General features: G+C 46.5%; 1 long non-coding RNA gene across 1 annotated transcript in view; it reads left to right on the forward strand.

The window, feature by feature from the left end:
• The first annotated feature begins 378 nt into the window (after positions 1 to 378).
• LOC309882179 overlaps positions 379 to 18,823 on the forward strand; it is a 32,770-nt gene continuing 14,325 nt past the window's right edge. Inside the window, exon 1 of the long non-coding RNA XR_014318249.1 lies at positions 379 to 466. This is a non-coding gene — a long non-coding RNA (uncharacterized lncRNA). The remainder of the gene's footprint in view (positions 467 to 18,823) is intronic.

Consider the following 18,823-nt stretch of genomic DNA (forward strand, 5'->3'; position numbering starts at 1 on the left):
TGTCAGCACGAGAGGGCTGTGCCCTTACGAGATAAAGCCTTCAACACCAAACCTTAAACCCAAGCCATTCAGCTCTCGGCAGGTAACAATTTCTGAACCATTTCCCCCCTTACATTACTGTTACTCATTGCATTACTCTTCATCCCCCCGGGGTTACAGCTGGGCTCGGGCAGCACAGGCAAGCAAAGAACAGAGCTCATGGGGCTGTGCTAAGGGGCCGAATGTGGGTATATTTCCTGTCTTCTGCTCCACAGCCTGATGCCACTCTGCTTCTCTGCAGGTGCTTTCGGATGCTTTTGGCTCCATGGAGCTGCCACATCAGGCAGTGACCCTCAAGGTGAGCCGCATGGGGATCCCACATCGCACCAGCCCACCTCTGGGACGTGCAGCCTTTTCCCAGGAGCTTCAGGCATGCCGTGTTCATCCCGCATCACCTCACTGAAGAAATGAAACTACCTGCTCTGAGGTAAAAATAATTGCTGATACTAAGCCTCAAGTTGGTGATTCTCTGCTCAGCTGGCATTATAATCTTCCATGACAAATGTTAATTTCCTTTTAAAATTAAGGAGAGGAAAGGCAAACAGCAACTAAACCCGAGAACAGGTAAACAACTGGCTACTGGATTTGGCACAGCAGACACTGGGACGAGAATTTCTCCTTTGAACAACACTGCTCAGAAAATGCGAGGAAATCTTATGTTAGCCCTTCACTCAGGCTGTTGTGTTGTGTTTTTTTTTTTCCTCTCCAGCAGCAGCATGAGTTAAGGATGAAGCATTAGCCCTCGCTGCAATACCCCCACTGTCAGCTCAAGTCAGATTCTTCCTGTTATTTATATGTACCCTTTTGTAAGCGTATCGATTACACAAGTGAGTTCTCAAGTACTCAGGCACTCAATACAGCCACACAATGGAGAAAAGCATCCAGGTTAACACAGAATTACACATGTGCTAAACATACCAAGGGACAAGAATAAATACTGACATGTACAATTCCAAGCCACATCTTAAGAACTACCTGTTCTGTTGCAAGGCAGCACTTCATGCTATTAAAAATAAAACTTGCATTTTAATTTCTGAGGTGTAACAAACAAAATTTCTCATGGCCGTTCTTAGCCATGGCAGAATTGCCATCTTTCGGCCACTTTTGACACACCAGATTATTCCACAACAATCCAAAATCCAGTGCAGACCCCTCCCTCCCCTCTGTTCCTTTTACCCTTTGCATTATAAATGCTGTGGGGAAGGACTGCCTGTTTCACAGGGGGCTTGGTATCACAGAAAGCTGGTTGTTGATCTCTGGATGCCTGCAGGCCAGCAATCTGTGCTACAAGTTACCCCTCTTAAAAAAAAAAAATAAGACAAGTGGATAAAACTGATACAAGCATCTGTAACAAGCTAATTGGACCCTTGTGGGCAACATAGCAGATACAAAATTAAAACAAACAAACATCTCATTGTACAACTGTACTTTCAGGACCATTATCACAAAGGGATCCTTCTGGATTTTTATTTTAGTTTTGTTTTGTTTAAAAGGACCTAATTATGGCCAGAGCTGGAGTATCACAAATCTGTTTTCATCTATAAAGAAAGGATATTTTGCCTCTGAACCTGAGAAATTGTTAGAAGTTGGTAATTAGTATGACTTGTTAATAGAGTTTGGCTGTGATTAAGCTGTGATTGAGTGTGAGTTTGGTTCTTGTCAATGCGAATGCCTGTAAGGTTGAGAGATGTTTAATGAGACACCTGTTGTCAGCAGCACCCGGTGGGCTTTGTCGCGCCTGATTGGAATTTGTACTGCAGAGCAGGAGCGGCACAGCGCTGAAATGCGGCAGCACGCGGGCACCTGGCGGAGCACGAAGGGGCCCGAGCGTAAAGGAGGGTCAGACCCAGGGGGTGCGGCCGCCCAGCTGCAAGGGCAGCCCCTCGGTGAGAGCAGCCCTGCCTGTCTCCCGCAGCGCACCTTTCCAGCCTTCGGAAAGTTGTTGTTGAGCACCCTGGGGATGGGCTGTGCCCAGCAGGTCAGACGATGCTCTGCAAGCCAAGCAGCTGCTCTAGTCCCAGCCACAGTGTTTGATATGAGAAATCCTCCTTGTCTATGCAATTATGTCTGGCCTGGGGAGTGCAACAGGCAAAAACTGTTGACATCTTAATTTAGCCCCTGTGGGGTGTTGACCTGTGCCACGATGTGATGGTGAGTCCTAGGGAGATGCAGCCAGGCAGATTTAAGGCCCCCAAATGCTACCTCCTTGAGTAGCCAACAGCACCAGGGCTCTTCAAAATGTGACACCGATGGAGAAGGGCTGAGTCCTGGTCCATCCCTTCATCTGGGCATCATCCTCAAGCAAAAACGTCCCACTGAGCAACCTTTGGCCAGAAAGAAAGTTTCATTCAGAGACTGTTTTTGTCTCAGCAATCAGCATAATTTGCCACATGACTGCACGTAGCCATTCCTCACTCCAAAATCCAGGCCTGATGCTAACTGTGTATTTGGGCTGCATATATAGAATACTATTTCCCCCAAAACATCTATTAAAAATTTTCAGTTGGCTGCTAGTTAAAACATACCTCGGTTTTACATGCCAAAGGACAAGCTGGAAGCAATCAAGCTGGCCACTTTCAGAGTCTTTTAATACCCAAGCAATACCTTAGCTAGGAACAAGAGCAGCAACATTTCAGCTCACGCAGTGTCCCTGAGGAACAAGCCGTTGGCTTTGTGATGAATCTGAGCAACCACTGGATGGCATTGCTCTACACAAATGTACCTGCGAGCACACGCAGCTGAGCGCGAGCACGCTGCTTCACCAGGGAGATTAATTCAGACCCTAGAGGCTCAGGCCACTGTGACCTTACCAAGCCTTTAAATAAACGTCAGAGTGCTCTTGGCTGTCCAGCTGTGGGCTCCGGGCACGGAGTTTGGTCAGAGCGAACAAAGCAGACTTCCCAAAGCATGCTTATTACTAGGCTGGGTGTATTTTTCTTTCATTTTACATTAGATCAAATATTCAGCCTGTTTTTGGTGGCTTTCATTCGTATGAGGTGGTAAAAAGAATCATTTGTAATTTGTGATCGTATCAACCTAACGCAGGGCACGCACACCCGGCCAGCGAGTTAGGACTTCACAAAAGCCCTGCTCCTGCAGCCGCCCTGGCCAGCCAGCACCAGCTCCCAGGGCCTGGGGCTCACCGAGGTGGGACTCAGCTAAGCCCGTTTATCTGAGCAGGTTAGTCGGGTGTAATGTGAGAAGCAGAACTGAAGAAAAAACAAACAAACAAACAAACAAAAAACAACAGGGGGTGTCAGGCATGTTCTGCTTTCATGTGGCTCTAGAGTTTTAACCCAAGTGCAGTGCCTGTCCGTGTGACAGTGGCCTCAGCATGCGTAGTACAGCTCTGCCTTCTGCTCCATCACTTATTGATAAGGAGTCAGCTGGTGGTCAACTAACCTGCTGTTCCTATTTTCCCCTGGGGGTCTGTGTTTCTTCCATTAACAACACACTGCGTTGCCCTAGTTCTTCTAATGACTACATCTGGCCAGCACTATCTGAAAATGTCGTTGGCCCAGTTCATGCCCAGAAGAAATCCACTGATGGCTCTGGAGAAGCAGCAGGATTTTTGGAATTGCAGCCCTACAGAAGGTGTGTCGGAAGGGGAATAATGCAGTACTTCTGAGAGTCAAGTCTGAAGGCAGTTGACAGGCATACTCAGCACATCTATCTTCAACTTAGGAAGTAACATCATCAAGTGAGTACTTGGTTGTGCACTGGCTGTTTGGTAAAGCTTTTCTGGGCACAGCTTGCGTCTTAGCATTGCCCCAGTTTTGACTGATCTAAAAATGTAATAATGATAGTCAATTAGTGAACTCCACTTAGACTGAGAGTAATGTTAGATGGTCAGGTCCAGTCCTGCAAAAGCTCCTGCACTCAGTTCTCAGGTGCACTCACCTGCCTTTTTAAGTACTGGAAAAGTAGGACCAATAGATTGCTTTATAAAATAAATGTTAGATTTCTTTATGACCCCATCTGTCCCCTTTTACTATACCTACCTTCCATTCCAAACAAAAAGAGAACCGTATCCATCTGGATCTGCTCAGCAGTTCACTGATAAATGCCTCTCACTGGCAGAAATGCTTAGACTTCAGAAATTAAGGTTGTATCAGCAGCGGGCTGATCAGAGCCAACTTCTGATGGCCACCGCTCTGTTACAGGGGCTGCAAGAGGAGGCCAGGACAATTGCTGTTGATCAGCTGCTTACTGTCTCCTATTAGGAACCCTTCATTGAAGTTTCCAGTGTCACCCAGGCAGAGACCTCTACAAAGGGGCAGAAGCCTTAAGTGGGCTTCGTGGTTTTAGACTCTTTTCACTGACTTCAGAGGAAAAGGCAATTTGTTCTCATCTTCAGCACTTCGGGGCTGTGTTTGGACACAGGCAGGATAAATCTGAGTATCTTCATTTGTTTAGCAGTTGAGGAAGATAAAAAATAAAAGGAAAGGTGCTTCCTATAGCTCTTCCATTGCATAACAGATTGTGTCTGGAATATATGACTTGGGACCCAGCACTGGTGAGGGATGATAGAAATCCTGAGCAGGGCACTGACTGCTCTGCTGGCTGTGTTAAGGCAGACTGTACAGGCAATCAGCTCAGCACACAAATTTGCCCTGGATTTTTCTAGAGTCAGAGCAACTCTCCAGGCCTACAGAAAGTCAAGGTGACCTTCAGAGCTGAAGGACAGTCCAGAATGCTTGTAGGTAATGGGAATTCAAACAAATGAAATTCTAGACTAATTCCAACCCATTACAAAACTCTCAGGAAAAATGAACTGTATCTGCTGAAGTGGCTCGCTCTGTTCAGTGGCACAATGTAATGGGGGATCTGTCACTGTCAGCGCTGCTCTTGTCTTGCTGAAAGCCACGATGCCTTTCACAACCACTAAATAAAAATTCAAGCCAGCTGTCCCACCTGCCGGAGCAGTTTCTATTCTGGGCTCTGGTGTGCCGTAGGTATTGTGCTCATTGATTAGCTGTGGCTTATTGTCCCTTGACATTGTTAGGGAATATTCTCCTGGTTATAATCGCTAGGACTGATACAGGCAGAAATGTTCAAACCTTGCTGCAGCAGCCCAGGCTGCTATTGTGCGCGGGGCTGTGCTGTGGCTACGTCTGCAGGTCAGACTATGGCAGGAGGCTTTTTGGTAGGAAGTGAAAAGGAAGCTAAAAAAGGAATGTTTTGAGAAGTCACCCAAGTCAGAAAAGACTGGGGGCCTCCCTGACTCTGGCTGTCAATAAGGTGTTAGATAGGGGAAGATTAACACCCTTTAGCAATGACACAGCTGTTCCATTGAAGGTGATAACATGCAATCAGGGGAGGGAAGAGTCTAGCACGGAATAATGAACAGTGCAAGTGACTGTTAGCAAAAGGGAAGTTTTTAGCCCAAGAAGCTGAAAGAGCCTCTTCAAGCTGCTTATTTTAGTGGATATCAATAAGTACAAAAACAAGCAGAGTCTCACATTAGGTCTGCAAAAAAAGCTAAAATATTTACCTCTCTTTTTAAAGTCAGACTGGCTTCTAGGGAGAAAAATAGTGATAATGTAGATAATAAAGTCTCTTATCTGCCTCAGCAGTGAGCGTGCAGATAAACACAAAAATCCTTACCCGAAAGAAGGCACGTAGCAGTCTCATCTTCTGAAAGCACACTAAGTTGTGATAAGAGTTGGTTTTGGAAGACGATAGATTTAATAGTGGAAAGAAGATGGTATTTTGACCACAATTGTTTTTTGAGAAAGGGAATCAGAACAATGAATTTCTCCCTCCACTGCTAATGGGTATAGGTAGAAATTAGTATATAAAGTCATCTTCATCTTTTCTGCTGGTCAAACTGAGCTTGGCCAATGAATCAAGATCCCTCAGGACAGTGTAAAGCAGAGTTATCTTGGGAATTAGATGGTGCCAGCCAAGGGTACATCTTCACAGTCTGCTTAAGTGATCTGTGTGCAGGTTGCCACCAGCATTACCTCCCCATTCAGGCTACGTGTGAACAACATTAATTCAGCCACGTGGGCCATTCCATGATTTTTGGCCGGGCTTGAGCATGCTGGGAGTGTCTAGCTGAGAGATGGAGGAGAAAATGTGATCCCCCCTTTAAACAGCAACGTAGGCTTGAGCTGATCGGGAACTGTTCTGTGAAGTAAACACAGTCGTGCAGAAAGAGAAGAGCCAAATCCCACAGTGCTCACTGAGAGAGGGAACATTTTAGTCAATCTGTACCAAACCCTTCGGAGCCTCGAGTTCTTGCAGTAGGAGCTGAGAACTGCCCATCTGGCCCCAACAGGAGTCAGGGACCTGCTCATCCTTTGCTGCCTCACTCCTCACTCCCCACCTCATCTGTTACACACAACCCATCAGAAAAGGAGAGGACTCTCAGACACTGGAGCCCCCAGAGCATCAGCACCTGTCCCTGCCTGCAGGATGGGAGCCAGCCACCCACCTCTGCCAGCCCTGCCCCATAGGAGCAGCCCTGCCTCCTTCCCTCTGAGCCACCCCACAGCCATCCCACAGGATCCGTGCCTAGGGATGAAGTGAGACAGGCAGGGAGGCGACAACAGCTACATCTGTTCGCTCCTCTCCGCACTCAGGATCTGTGACATTGCTATCGGTACAGCCTGAAACAGAGCGGGCACGAGCTCCGGGGAAGAGGAGCGGGTCTGGATGGAAACAATAACAACTGCAGGGACACCACCGGCACCAGCGGGAGCAAAAATGTTGCTTTACCACTTCTGAGAGCAGCAGAGCATATGGACAGTCTGGGACTGTTGTCAGCAACCCAGAATGGGGTAGCTCTGTTCTGGCAAACTCCATTTTTTGTCTTTATGACCAAAGAATAGTTGCATGTTGGAAGCTCTGTAGTTGCTAGGGGAAGAGCCATTAATATGTTGGCGACTGAGAAGTCAGCCAAAGCAAATGCTGAGATAAAATTACTTTTTCCCACTTCTGTTTCACCCTGAGTGTGTCATCCAGTGTTCTTTCTCCGCTCAGGATACCTCTTGCAGACTGTGCTGTACTAACTTCTTTGTCCTTTTTGATTTTATTTTTCACCTTTCCCAACCAGGTCTCCAAAGAATAATATAAATCTGACAGCCTAGAAAGACTTCTTACATGATAAATCCCTGCTTACTGTCAGAATAAGACTTCAGGCTGTTTTTCTCCTACAACAAACTTTTCTTTAGTAGCCTGAGAAGTAAGAATAGCAAATAAAACTAGTGATGAGAACTGTGTTGCTAAAAGCATGGGAATAGGAATGCACCCTACAGAATAAGGAGTAATTCTGCTATAGGGCTCAGGGGTGTTACCCGGTTCCCAGCTCACAAGAAGTTCACGCACAATTCCTGGGGTAACTCTGTGCTACCCTTACTCCAGAACAGCACCCCTCTTTTTCCCCACTGTAGTTTCACCCCACTGGTGCAGGCAGCATTTCCCTGGTCCCTATCCCCTTGGCACAGACAAAGGCTGGGAAGAAACACACTCCCCTTTTACACTGGTAGCCTGGTTCTCCACACTGGTCAATGCAGTCCACAAATCTTGCCCACACCAGTGACAAACCCAACTCTGGAGAGGTTTAATCCCAAACAGAACAAAGTATTCTTATTCTAAAATCAATGCATCTGTAAATCTCCTGATTTTAGAACAGCGTTCACTAAGCAATGGGGAGAATACAAGGTGAGAACCTCGTAAGCACCCCTTCCTCCCTCCAGCTCAGTCCCCTTCCGTAAGTACCCATGTAGTCATACACAGAAGGTATTTATTTTTTTCAAAAGCCCTGACTTTTAAAGCAACCGTTCCCAGTTCCTTCCAGCAATTCCCCAGACACGTCCCCTTTACCCTGCTACGTATGGCTCCAAACCATTCTTCAGTGAAGTCAGCTCTGCTTTTCCTGTTTGTTTGCTTTAACCCACACCACTTACAGCTATTTTCAAAACGGAGAAACAATACAAAGCCGCACTCTGTATGATCATGTAGTACCCTGCAAACAAAACCGTTCATTAAAAAAATAGTCTAGGCACTACGACTGCCAGCTTCTGACTCCACTGTGACACAGGCATATTTTTTTCATCTTGAGACACTGAACAAAAGTCATGAACAGTTGCTCTGATCAAAAGAAATCTCTGCTAGAGTCTGCAGCTTGTTCACCCCTTCCCTTCATGCCAGCCACTGTTCATTTCATTGAATGTTCGTTCTGCTGTACAGCTGGCTCTTGAGAAAGCCAGAGCAAATTCTGCACTGTACAGTAATGCATTTAGAACAAATGTGTAGTTTCTATTAGTGGAAAAGGAATTTAACTATTCCTGGGATATGGGAACCTTGAATACAGCTGTTAGCAGTAGTAGGATCTGTTAATCCCGTTCCCTTACTGTCAGGATGGATGGACCTGGTCTTGTTCTGGTGCTAATCCGTGCTGCATATGCAACCAGTAGTCATTTGAAAAGTGCATTACTTTTATTTAACAGATCAGTTAGAGTCCAAAAAAATAGCCAATATGTTGTAATCACTTTGAAGCTTTCTCAGTTCCAAGCTCATTTTCTCTGCAGGTACTGTACTATCCATTTACACAGAAAGGGGAGGAGTTTGGTCACAGTGTTGTAGCACCTGTATCTGCTCCCCACCACTCTCAGCATCTCCAAGCACATGTAGTGACTTCAGGCTGCTCCATATGCAGGTACTGCGCGATAATTAACTAGCTACTAAAGAATGGATAAATATTAAGCCTGTCTATTCAGAAAGTGTAGGAGGTGACAGAACTTCCAGTGAGTTTTGTAAGGACAGAATTATTTGCTGGATAACTTTTGGCAGACCGTGAACTAGATGGCTTTGGGTCGCTGCAGAAAAATACATCTCTATTTTGCATGAGCCTTGGTTTCTTTTTTATTTTTTCCTTTTTTCCTTTTTTTTTTTTTTTTTTTTCATTTGTTTCCACCCTAATTTGGAAGAAAACAAGAAAACCACAAACTTTTTGACCTTTTCCATGGAAGAACTTTCCCTGAAACAGTGGGCACCATGAAATTGTGAGCTGGAATTACTTTGTTATGGCTTCTTAATAGAAAACTGAATCTGAGCTGGGAACGTCAAAGGTCAGAAGAGCCAGGAATCTTGGACCGCCATCATTTGAGCTCACTGAATTCCAGCATAAGGCTGTATGAAGAACAAGCCCTGCTGTGGAAGCCCCTGCTGTGCGTGAAGGTCGTGTGTTGTAAGCTCCCAGATGATCATCTGCAGCCCCTGGACAGAAGCTGAGGGCCTCAGAACACCGAATGTCCTCTCAAGTATTTCCACTAGAGGAAAAAAAAAAAAAAGCTTGGGAGCTGATCATCCCAAGGCTTCCCGACTCCTGGCTTCTCCCTGGTTTGGCCAGTAAACTATAAAGAAAACAGGAGCCAGGAAGGCTGGTGGCTCCCAGTACCTCCCCAGGCAGCTGTGAGAAAGTTGCCTAACTGGTAGGGAAAAACAGATTCTCTTGAAACTTGGTCAGCATCTGACCCTTCGATTTTCTTTAATGGGAAACTGTTCCACAAGGGAATTGCGTCACTTCCAAGGGAATTGCAATTCTTTGCCAGTCACTAGTGTCATGATAATGGCATGCCCAACCACAAGAGTCACAGTGAAATTTATAGTGCTTGTGCCAAGAAACTCCACGTCTTTCCCTAACCAGTGGTGTTCAGAAATTCACTGGTCCAGCTGGGGCTGGTAGGCAGCACTCCCGACTTCTGCTCTTTTAGCGCAGGTTGTTTCAGAGCCATCATTGCACACAGGCAGCTCTGATTGCAAAAGACCACGGACTTGTCTTTCTCACTTCTTGTCTATTCCCTATCAATGCTGAAATATAGCTTCAAGTGCTTTAAATGCTCTAACTTTTTGTTTAAATGAAAGAGTGCTCTTCAAGGTGAAGGAAGAGCGAGACCCTTACGCTCTCTTTGTCTGGAGAAAACCTGTAATTGTTTGAATAAAATAGCCCTCCTCATCGACTCAAATGGAATAATTGAAACACCATTAATAGCCATTAGTTCTGTGATAAGAAGGCCCTGTTTAGTGAGGGTAAAGGATTCGAGAGGAAACTATTTTGAATTCCTCAAGAGGAGCTCCCTCTCCCGCAGCACACCCCCTCCAAAACCTCCTCGACTCGATGGCTGCCCGGCTGACTTTAAACTGCCAACACCGACAAAAAGGGGACGTTGCATCTTTTATAAACAGCCTTTTGTTTGCCGTTCTGACACCTGCGAAAAGCAAAATTGTTATTTTCTTGCTGCTTGTTGCTAGTTTGATGCCCGCTCTGGGGCCCTACATCAGAGACATTGTTCAAAACAGGTTGCAGGGGTCCGTTTCCGCGCTGTCTGCCGATGGTGCTGCCTGAAGGAAAACCATGGAAACGGAGTTTGACAGGCTCGCAGGGACCCGCGGCTGCCAGAGCCGCTGCCTTTGAGCGCCTGATGAAGACATCACAGAGCAAACACAACATTAAAACGCTGCTGGCTGCTTTGCATCACTTAGAATGCAAATCTCTTTGTTCTGCTCGGCCCTTGCGTTTTGTAGCCGCGGAATCTGTGCCGTCATCGAACATGGATTTGCCGACCTTTCTTCCTCCCCTGCCCGCCTCCCCCCCAAAAATTCAGTTTGTGCAGGAGGGAGGATCGCGTGGGGCTGTGCATGTGAAATGGCCCCAGCTTTTTTCAGGATTTCCATGCACAAATTAAACGCCCATACTGCAGAGCAGACCGGGCTGGGTTGCTTTGTTGCTCCCTGTGCGTTATTTGACTTGGACTCATTTACATGGCAACTCACAGGGGTAGATTTGATGTCATCTTTATGCTGCAGATTAAAAGGCAAAAGTAATCCTTTATTTGAGCAGCACATCCCCTCCAACCCTTTAAACTGTGCAGATGAAGATAGAGGAGAAAAAAGCAGGCCCTCCCTCCCTCGTGATTCTTGTTTTTTAACTTTTTATGCTAAAATTGAGCTGCGTGGTTATCCTTCCCCCCTCCATTTGGAAGTGGCCTATATTCTAATTGCCGTTTCCAATTGCTTTGGTCACTGCCAGAACTTTGAAGTGCCCACACCTTTGTGCTCAGACATGGGATTTCGGTAGCTCCTGACAAGCTGTGCGAAGCGTGGGGCAGTCAGGGGGCTTTGTGCTGATTGGAAAAACCACAATGAACGGCTGCAGAAGAAAAGAGCTGGTGGGGGGACAGCAAACAAACTGACCATTCTCTCAGAAGTGGTAATTTATCATTTCATTCACCCTATGCTGCCTAACTTGCACATTACTCACGCTGAGAGAGGGCTAGCATCACTAAACTGCAAACAGCACACAGCCGAGGGCTGCAGCTCTGCAGAGTGGAGCAGCCAGGAAATTATTTAAGCACACGTTTAAATCCACCTCCACCACGATTCAGTAAGACTTAAATGGGCATTTGGGTTAAGACCATTCTCAAAGGCTTTCCTAAAATACATCTGTAGGGCTTACCGAAGTATCTTCTCAGGGAGCTTGAGGAAGCTTCTGCTCGAGGGTCATGGAAAGCATGCGTGACTGGTCCCTGCCCAGACCCGAGCACCTGGCACCAGGTGGGAAACCTTCACAGACCTATCTTGGGGTTGGACCAAAATGAAGCCACTGCCTCCTGCCCAGACTTTCTGGGGCTATTAGAAACAACCTGTAGAAAAGCCACAATTTTTCCACCCCCATTTTCAGTGAGCTCAGTGGTGCCACTGGAAACAGGACAGAGCCAGGACGAAAAAGTTTTTCAAGTGGTGGCCAAATCCCACTGTGTTCCTTGTCACTGCCACAGCAGATGTTGTTCTGTGCCCTCCATCCGTCCATCCAAGTGAGGTCTTCATGCATAGCCAGAGAAGGACGGTCTGCCTCGACAAGACTTTCTAGTGAGCAGTTGTTTTCTGCTTCCAGCACTGAGCCCAAGCTGCTTTGAGTCTTTTTCACTGCTTCAGCCTGGGAAAAGGCACACCGTACAGCATGGTTTAGCTGCGCTTACAGAAACTGTTATTTGTGGGTGAAAGCACTGTGCAGTTCTTGGAAAATACAGCTATAAATCTCTATGTAGGTGTTGAGGCCCTGTCACACCGTATTTTGGCAGTCTCTGAAAAGATCCAGGTGCTCTTGTTTCTCTCAGCTTCCTAAGTTACTTTGGGTTGTGGAAGTCATTCTCTTTTTTATTCTCTTTTTCCACCATTTTTTTTTCTTTATAGGCTGACTGCAGGAAAGACCTTCCCTTTTCTTGCGGACTCACTGACTCCGCTTTCCTGACTCAAATCCCTGTGCAAGACCTTGCAGACATGACATTAAAAAAAAATCACCATTTTGAGACCACATTTTTTTTCTGCCCATTGATGGTCCTCTGAGTTTGAATTGCAGTGTTTAATTTTGACTGTGAGGCAACGTGGCAGTCTCACGACTAACACAAAATTGGATCAGAGAAGATGAATGAAAACCAGAAAGGTGCCCCAGAATGTCTAAGCAGAAGACAATCAAATTTCTGTGTCAAAAAGAGGGCAAAACCAAGGATGTGGGACTGGCATGAAAAACCTTGCAGACAGTTATTTTTCCTCTTCCTTTCTTTCACAGTGGGACAAATTCCACTTTTATTTCAGTTCATCTGTAAAACATGAGGAGCCAGCTGAGCATAGCGTTGGTTCAGAATGAGGGCAGCCGACAAGGGAAAGGTAAAGGGAACTTGTAACTGCTGCAGTTCTCTCCAAGAAATTATTTCAATGCGAAAAACCCTCAAGCCAACTTCTGAAGGATAGAAGAAGGCACTAGGACATCATCTAACACTCCTTGACACAGCAGACTCCAAGGTATAATTACTTCATTAATTGCTCATATATAGGGCATCATCTCTTGCTGTCTCAGACTTCCTAGACATACATCATGTTGTCTGACATAGATCATGTTGTCTTCTATTATCTGTGCACGAAGGATTGCGAACAAGAAGGAAGCTGTTCTAAGGCCTGGGAGCAGAGTTAATGATCAGGACATGGGAGCAGGTGGAAGAGGTGACCACGGAAGAGCAGCTTGACTCTAAGAAGGTTGGGACCAGCTGCTGTAGTTAGCACCTAGCACATACGGCATATTTTGAGGGTGAATTCTTGCACTCTTACTTCTCTGTATATGTTAAAGATCACTGTGTGTTATTTTGATTCGGAGACCATGATACTTGAAGAATAAAACCTGCATTTCATACACAGATGTTTAAAGACTTTGGAAATTAATCTTCAAAGAAAGCTGAAAAGGACGAGTTCATCAACAGCACGTGACATGGAACACTCCTCTCCTGCTACTCTCCCTACGCCTGAAATCACAGCTCTTTTACTCTCTCTCCTTGACACAGAGATGTACGATGGCACAAGGCATTTCCCAGGGAACTGTCCCCACTTACAGTGACATTGCTCAAGTGGAGCCCGAATCCCATCAGCAGGAAAGGCCCCTCCCATCCAGACAGACAGTGGCACTGATCAGAGAGTTTGGGACTCCCAGTATGCTACAATTTGCAAGTCTACAGCTGTTAGACAGAGAGGGATATTCAGGAACACCCTAATTAGTTGTACTTTCTTTTCTAACCTCAGTCAAAAACCAGTCAGACTGTGCTTTAGATTTTGACATCCTATTAAATGCAGAACACAGGCCAATAGCTTTCATTTTCCCTTGTGATGCTACAGACTCTTGTTTTTATAGTTTGACAGAGAGACATAATTAGGCCTCAAAAAGGACAAGTCTAGACTATTAGTTCCCCACAGAGGCTCCCTGGAAATCAGAACCCACAATTGCTCTCCACGTTCTCACTGAGGCAAATTTATGGATACCTGCTCTCCTGCGTCAGATGTCCCGTTCCCAGCCTTTTACCTGTGACTTTACAGTCCTTTCATTTGAAGGGCACACGGAAAGAGACAGGAAAGGATGATGCCAGTGTTGGACTTCACAAAGGGACAACAGCAAGTAAAGGACGATATTGTACCTGAGTTACCTACAGCTTCACTTCTCAGTTCTCAGTGACCAGTAAGAAGATTCAGCCTCTGGATGCTGCAGCCTCTCTCCCACAGGCAGTTCCTTGAGCTTTCTTTGCCAGGTACCAGCTTCCCCCTGCACCTAGTCTCCAAATGCTTGGGCAATTTCTGTACCTTTCCTCACGTACTGCAACCTTGGACACACCTGATTCCAGTGAGCTCTCAGCCTCAACATAAGCACAGAGCACTGGGCCTTTGTTTTTGCAATAGCATCATATTTTAGATGCATCTTCAGTTTATAATCCCCAGTAATCCTCAGATCCCACTGTGCCTAGCCAGCAGTCCTTAATTCTATGTAAACCATTCTACAGCTGTCTTTATTACATCACGTGTTGCTGTTTTCAAGTCATTACCCCAATCTATCAGCATTGCATTGAATTTTAATCCTGTCTTCCAAAGTGTTACTCAACACATTGTCTGGGAATTCGACTCAGAGGGAGCATCAGTTCCTGGTCCCTCCTGCCACCTGCTTCCCGGCACTGACCTTGGTGCACGGCCTGGTGTCGTGCCAGGGATGTGCAGCACATATTGCACTGCTGGCAGCTCTTCTTTGTTGTGGTGCTGCCCTTTTCTGCATAGAGTATCAAACCTATTCAAGGCTATTTTGTTCCATGAAAAACCCTTGACAGTTGATACCACAGACACGAGCAGTAATTACGGTCAGAGCTTATCTGCCCAGCTACAATTGCAAGAAAATGTTTTCCATTTCAAATAAACGAGGTTTAGTCCTCACTTTAAAGCCCTGGCCATGTGTTCTCACATCGCTACCAGGCTGCCACAGATACCAAAGTACTCCATCACCCAGGGGTGAGCAATTGCTAAATGCACCCACTGCTGACACTGGCCCCTTTTCATGGCCAAAAGGGCATCGGTCGAGGAGAGCTGTGCAGACACCGACTGCAGCACGCCGCGCGGTAACCACTCAATTAGTCTGTCCGCTTGCGCTCAGCCTCTCAAGCACTCGGTGAAAGTAAATGCTTACATGATTCCTCTGCCTACAAGGCCTTGAAATCTTTAGGGGGCCTGGCTTTGCTGTCTGGTTTTCCATTGACAGGCTGATAGAGACATCACAAATCTCTCCAAAGGCCAGTCACTAGGCTTCTTTCAACATCAAAGGGTGTCAATGTTCACTCTGCCTAGGAGCCTGGGGCAATATAAATCACACATGAATAGGTGAACTGAGTCTTTGAGGTTAAATTCTCTCTATATATACAAATATCTCTCCTTGGGTAACTGATATTACTGTGTTGTTTCCCCATCAATATCAAATATTTTCTTTCAGTTGCAGTATTCCAATGGAAAGCAAAGCTTTATAGGCAAAATAAAAAATAATAAGGATGAGCAAGGGTGTTGTGGGCAGAAAATTAACTCATTTTAAGTATTTATTGTCAGTTCCTTGAAAGAAAAAACAGTAAACTGATGTGATTTTGTTGCTATCAGGCATTTTCAATGTCCATAGTTACCTTTATGATCTCTTGGACTGAGCCACCTTCCCTCAGTCACCCAGGTGTGTTTCTTGCCTGCCGTGCTGGAGCCCCACCAGGCTCAGGGCTTGCCCATGGAGCAGCAGCTCCCAACGCCGCTCCCAGCCCCGCACTGCCCACACGCAGCCCCTGTGCTGGGCACAGCAGGCCACAGCGGGGAGCCGGTGTGCATGGACACCATTCCCTGAAGCCAACCACGACTGACATCAAGAAGGCAGATTTGGAGCCTGCACTTCTTGGGCTGGCACCTCCCTGGGATGCAGAAGCGTCAACTGGGCTGTAAAAGCCTCTGGTGATGGGAAATGTCTTTTCCCTCTTCTGTCTCAACCAGCTGACACCAGGCATCTCTACCCACTTGGGTCACTGGCTGGGTAGGCAACATGCCTCAGTGGGGGCTGCTTGGAGAGGTTGATTCACCCTGACTGGCACAGTTGTGGCACCTCTGCGTGGGGCATTTACCACCTAAAAACAGGAGACGGGACAGCTGGGCCTGTCAGTAAATTACACTGCACAAAGATAGCTCTGGTTCCTGCCCACTCTTCTGCAGGCAGGGCCCTGGCAGCAGCTCCCGTGTCAGTGCTACATCAGCACATTTGCGAGACACCCGCGCCGCTGCCAACTGGCCCTGCGTGCTCCGAGCAGCAGTTGCGAGCACCTGATGCTGCTGCAGAGAGAATTGGGGCCAGCATCTTGCAGAGTATTCAACAGATCATCACGTGGGACAGCGTGCCAAGTCCCCGGGGGGTTGCAATTCCCTGGAGAGAAATGGCTGGGGAGTTAAGACCGCTGGCTACTTGAGAGACTTGCTCGGCTCCACGCCTCACCACATCTCCCCTGCGCTCTCAGCAGCCGGTTACATCCCCCTGCTTCTGCAGTGCACTGAGAGGCACAGGCTGCAGCTCGCCAGCCTCTGCACCCTCCCGTACAGCACAGCGCTCACCCTGCCTGCTCTCACTGCTTCCCTTCACACCTGAGAGGGATCTTCCCCGTGGGCAGCTGCCCAGCCAACCTCCACAGCATTGCACCAGGCAGAAACGTGAGCTGGGAAACTACCTGGTCTTAAATGGTGTGGGTTTAATGAGATATTTTTTTTTATGACCTCTGCAGTAAATTGCCTGTGCTCGGTATTGTGTTTGAGTAAGTAACACCCAGCAGAAATTGTAGCAAGGCAGTAATTGCAGAGTATCTGTCTAAGATCTCCGTGCCATCAGGCATGGATTTTCATTTCATACATTAGTCACAATTTGCTGTCATAGCTCCATATAATCAGTACATTCCTTTTAATGTGCAGAAGGAAAAGGGGGAGGAGGAAAGGGGAACAAAAAGCTGCCCAGTGCTGGGGAAATGCGTGGAGCTGCTGTTTGGAAGCCAAATTGTGTGTCTTGTGTGGCTCTCTCTGTTACCTCTCCAGATGACCAGAGGCTACATTGCTACTCGAGTCACATACCTCTTAACACAAAGTCAGGGATTAAGGCAGGAAAAATGTATTTGCATGCCCATTTCTGGAGGGTTTTAGTGAACATTGGGTGGATTATACACCAGATTTTACATCATTACCACTGCCCAAGCTGCAACAACAGCAGATTCCCAGCCATCCTAATGCACACTCTATTCTTTCTGGAAAGCTGCTCCTTAGAAATATGGACTCGTAAGTGGGATGGGACGAATGTCTTGCTGCTTTGCTGAGTGATGCCATCTGAATCACATGCATCTACGGCATTAGGTGAATTAGGAGAACGTGGGCTTGTGCTGCCTGATCTTCCTTTGGAGAGGTCATCGGGGTCCTGGAAGGAGAGGGAACCTGAAATGGGCAATCGCTTCTGGCTTTTACTGCTAAAGCAGCCTGCGCTTCGGCTAGCAGGTGACAGGCTGCTGTCATTAGACAGAAAGCAGCTTGGAAAGTCAGAGCTGATGGTCAGAAAAAAGCCAGCATCGTTCCTTCAAACCCAAATCCACAGCTAGAGAACTGTGCTATGGCCCCCATAATATGAATAATTTTTGGCAGAGCAGTTTTAGAGTCAGTATCTCAGGCTGCAGCTTCACCAACAGCCCGCTTTTACACCCTTCTGGTCTGTGCTCATTAGATATTGAGTGAGGCCATCGTTCCTGTACCTGCACATCTCCGTCCAGTCTCTAGCTTTTCACACAGCAGAAGAGTGTGCCTTTTGCTGAGATTGTAAAAAGCATTACGAGGAATGCCACGGGATTTTTCACTCATTTGCGTCCACTGTCGTGAAATCCTAATGCGAAAATCTTCACATTTCAAATAGCATTTGACTTTCTGTTTCTTTTGACACTCTGCACGGCTGCAGTCGGGGAATTACTGCCTCACAGTACTTGGTACCTAGTCCACCGACTCTGGGCCCATCTCATGTCTAGCCTGAAATCTGCATAATGAGCAGAAAGCCATTTTCCTTGCAATCCATTCTCCTGTTCAAAGCTTCTCATGTGCCAGGTTGTTGTTTTTTTAATCACACAAAATGGTATATATTAATGAGCTCTGAAGTTACATAAAGATAGATCTGAAGCATAAAAACACTAATATGCCCTGTAGCATTCAGTGCTTTGAACACAGAATGGCATCTGTGTGAGAGTGTGATTGCATGCAGCTATGGAAACCAGTGCCAGAAAATGAGGAAATGCTGAACAAGTGGTGCAAGATTGGAAAAAACTGGGAACAAAGATACTCAATTTGCATAAAAAGGCCTAGTTCGCGAGCAGCCTGAATTGTGCAACTTTCTGTTTTTAAATGATTATTTTCTAGTTCTGCTGGCAAAGTGTGGATTGTCGATTTCCTGGACAAAAACAGTCGCCCGCTCCAGCCCCCAGCAGAAATAAAGGGCGAGCAGGTTCCCACGTCAGATGTGGCTGTTCCAAATGGGACAAGTTCTGCACATGTGAATAAGCGCAAGGCCTTTCCTTGTCTTCGCGTGCGTCCTGAGCCATTTCCTTCTCATTTCCAGATGGTGCCAATTAAAAGTAAGAACCCCTGCCCTAATGGTTGTTAACAAAACAAGAACAATCTGAGACTTTAATGAGTAAAACTAGAGTCACATAATATGGCCAAGAGAAGCCAAAATGAAAAGAAAGATTGCAGTTGGCAAACACTCGGGTGGCTGGGTCTTAAAATTGTAAAATGCAATGGCCGGAGATTTGGTTTTTAATACTGAGGGGTGCCTTCTACAGCTGAGTTCACTGGGATTATTTTGGGGCTTAAAGATAAGCGCTTGGATAAACCATTCCAATCAGTGACTGAGGCAGGACTTAAACAGTAAAGCTGGGCC

This window comes from Aythya marila, assembly GCF_965140915.1.
Source record: "Aythya marila genome assembly, chromosome: 11".
NCBI lineage: Eukaryota > Metazoa > Chordata > Aves > Anseriformes > Anatidae > Aythya > Aythya marila.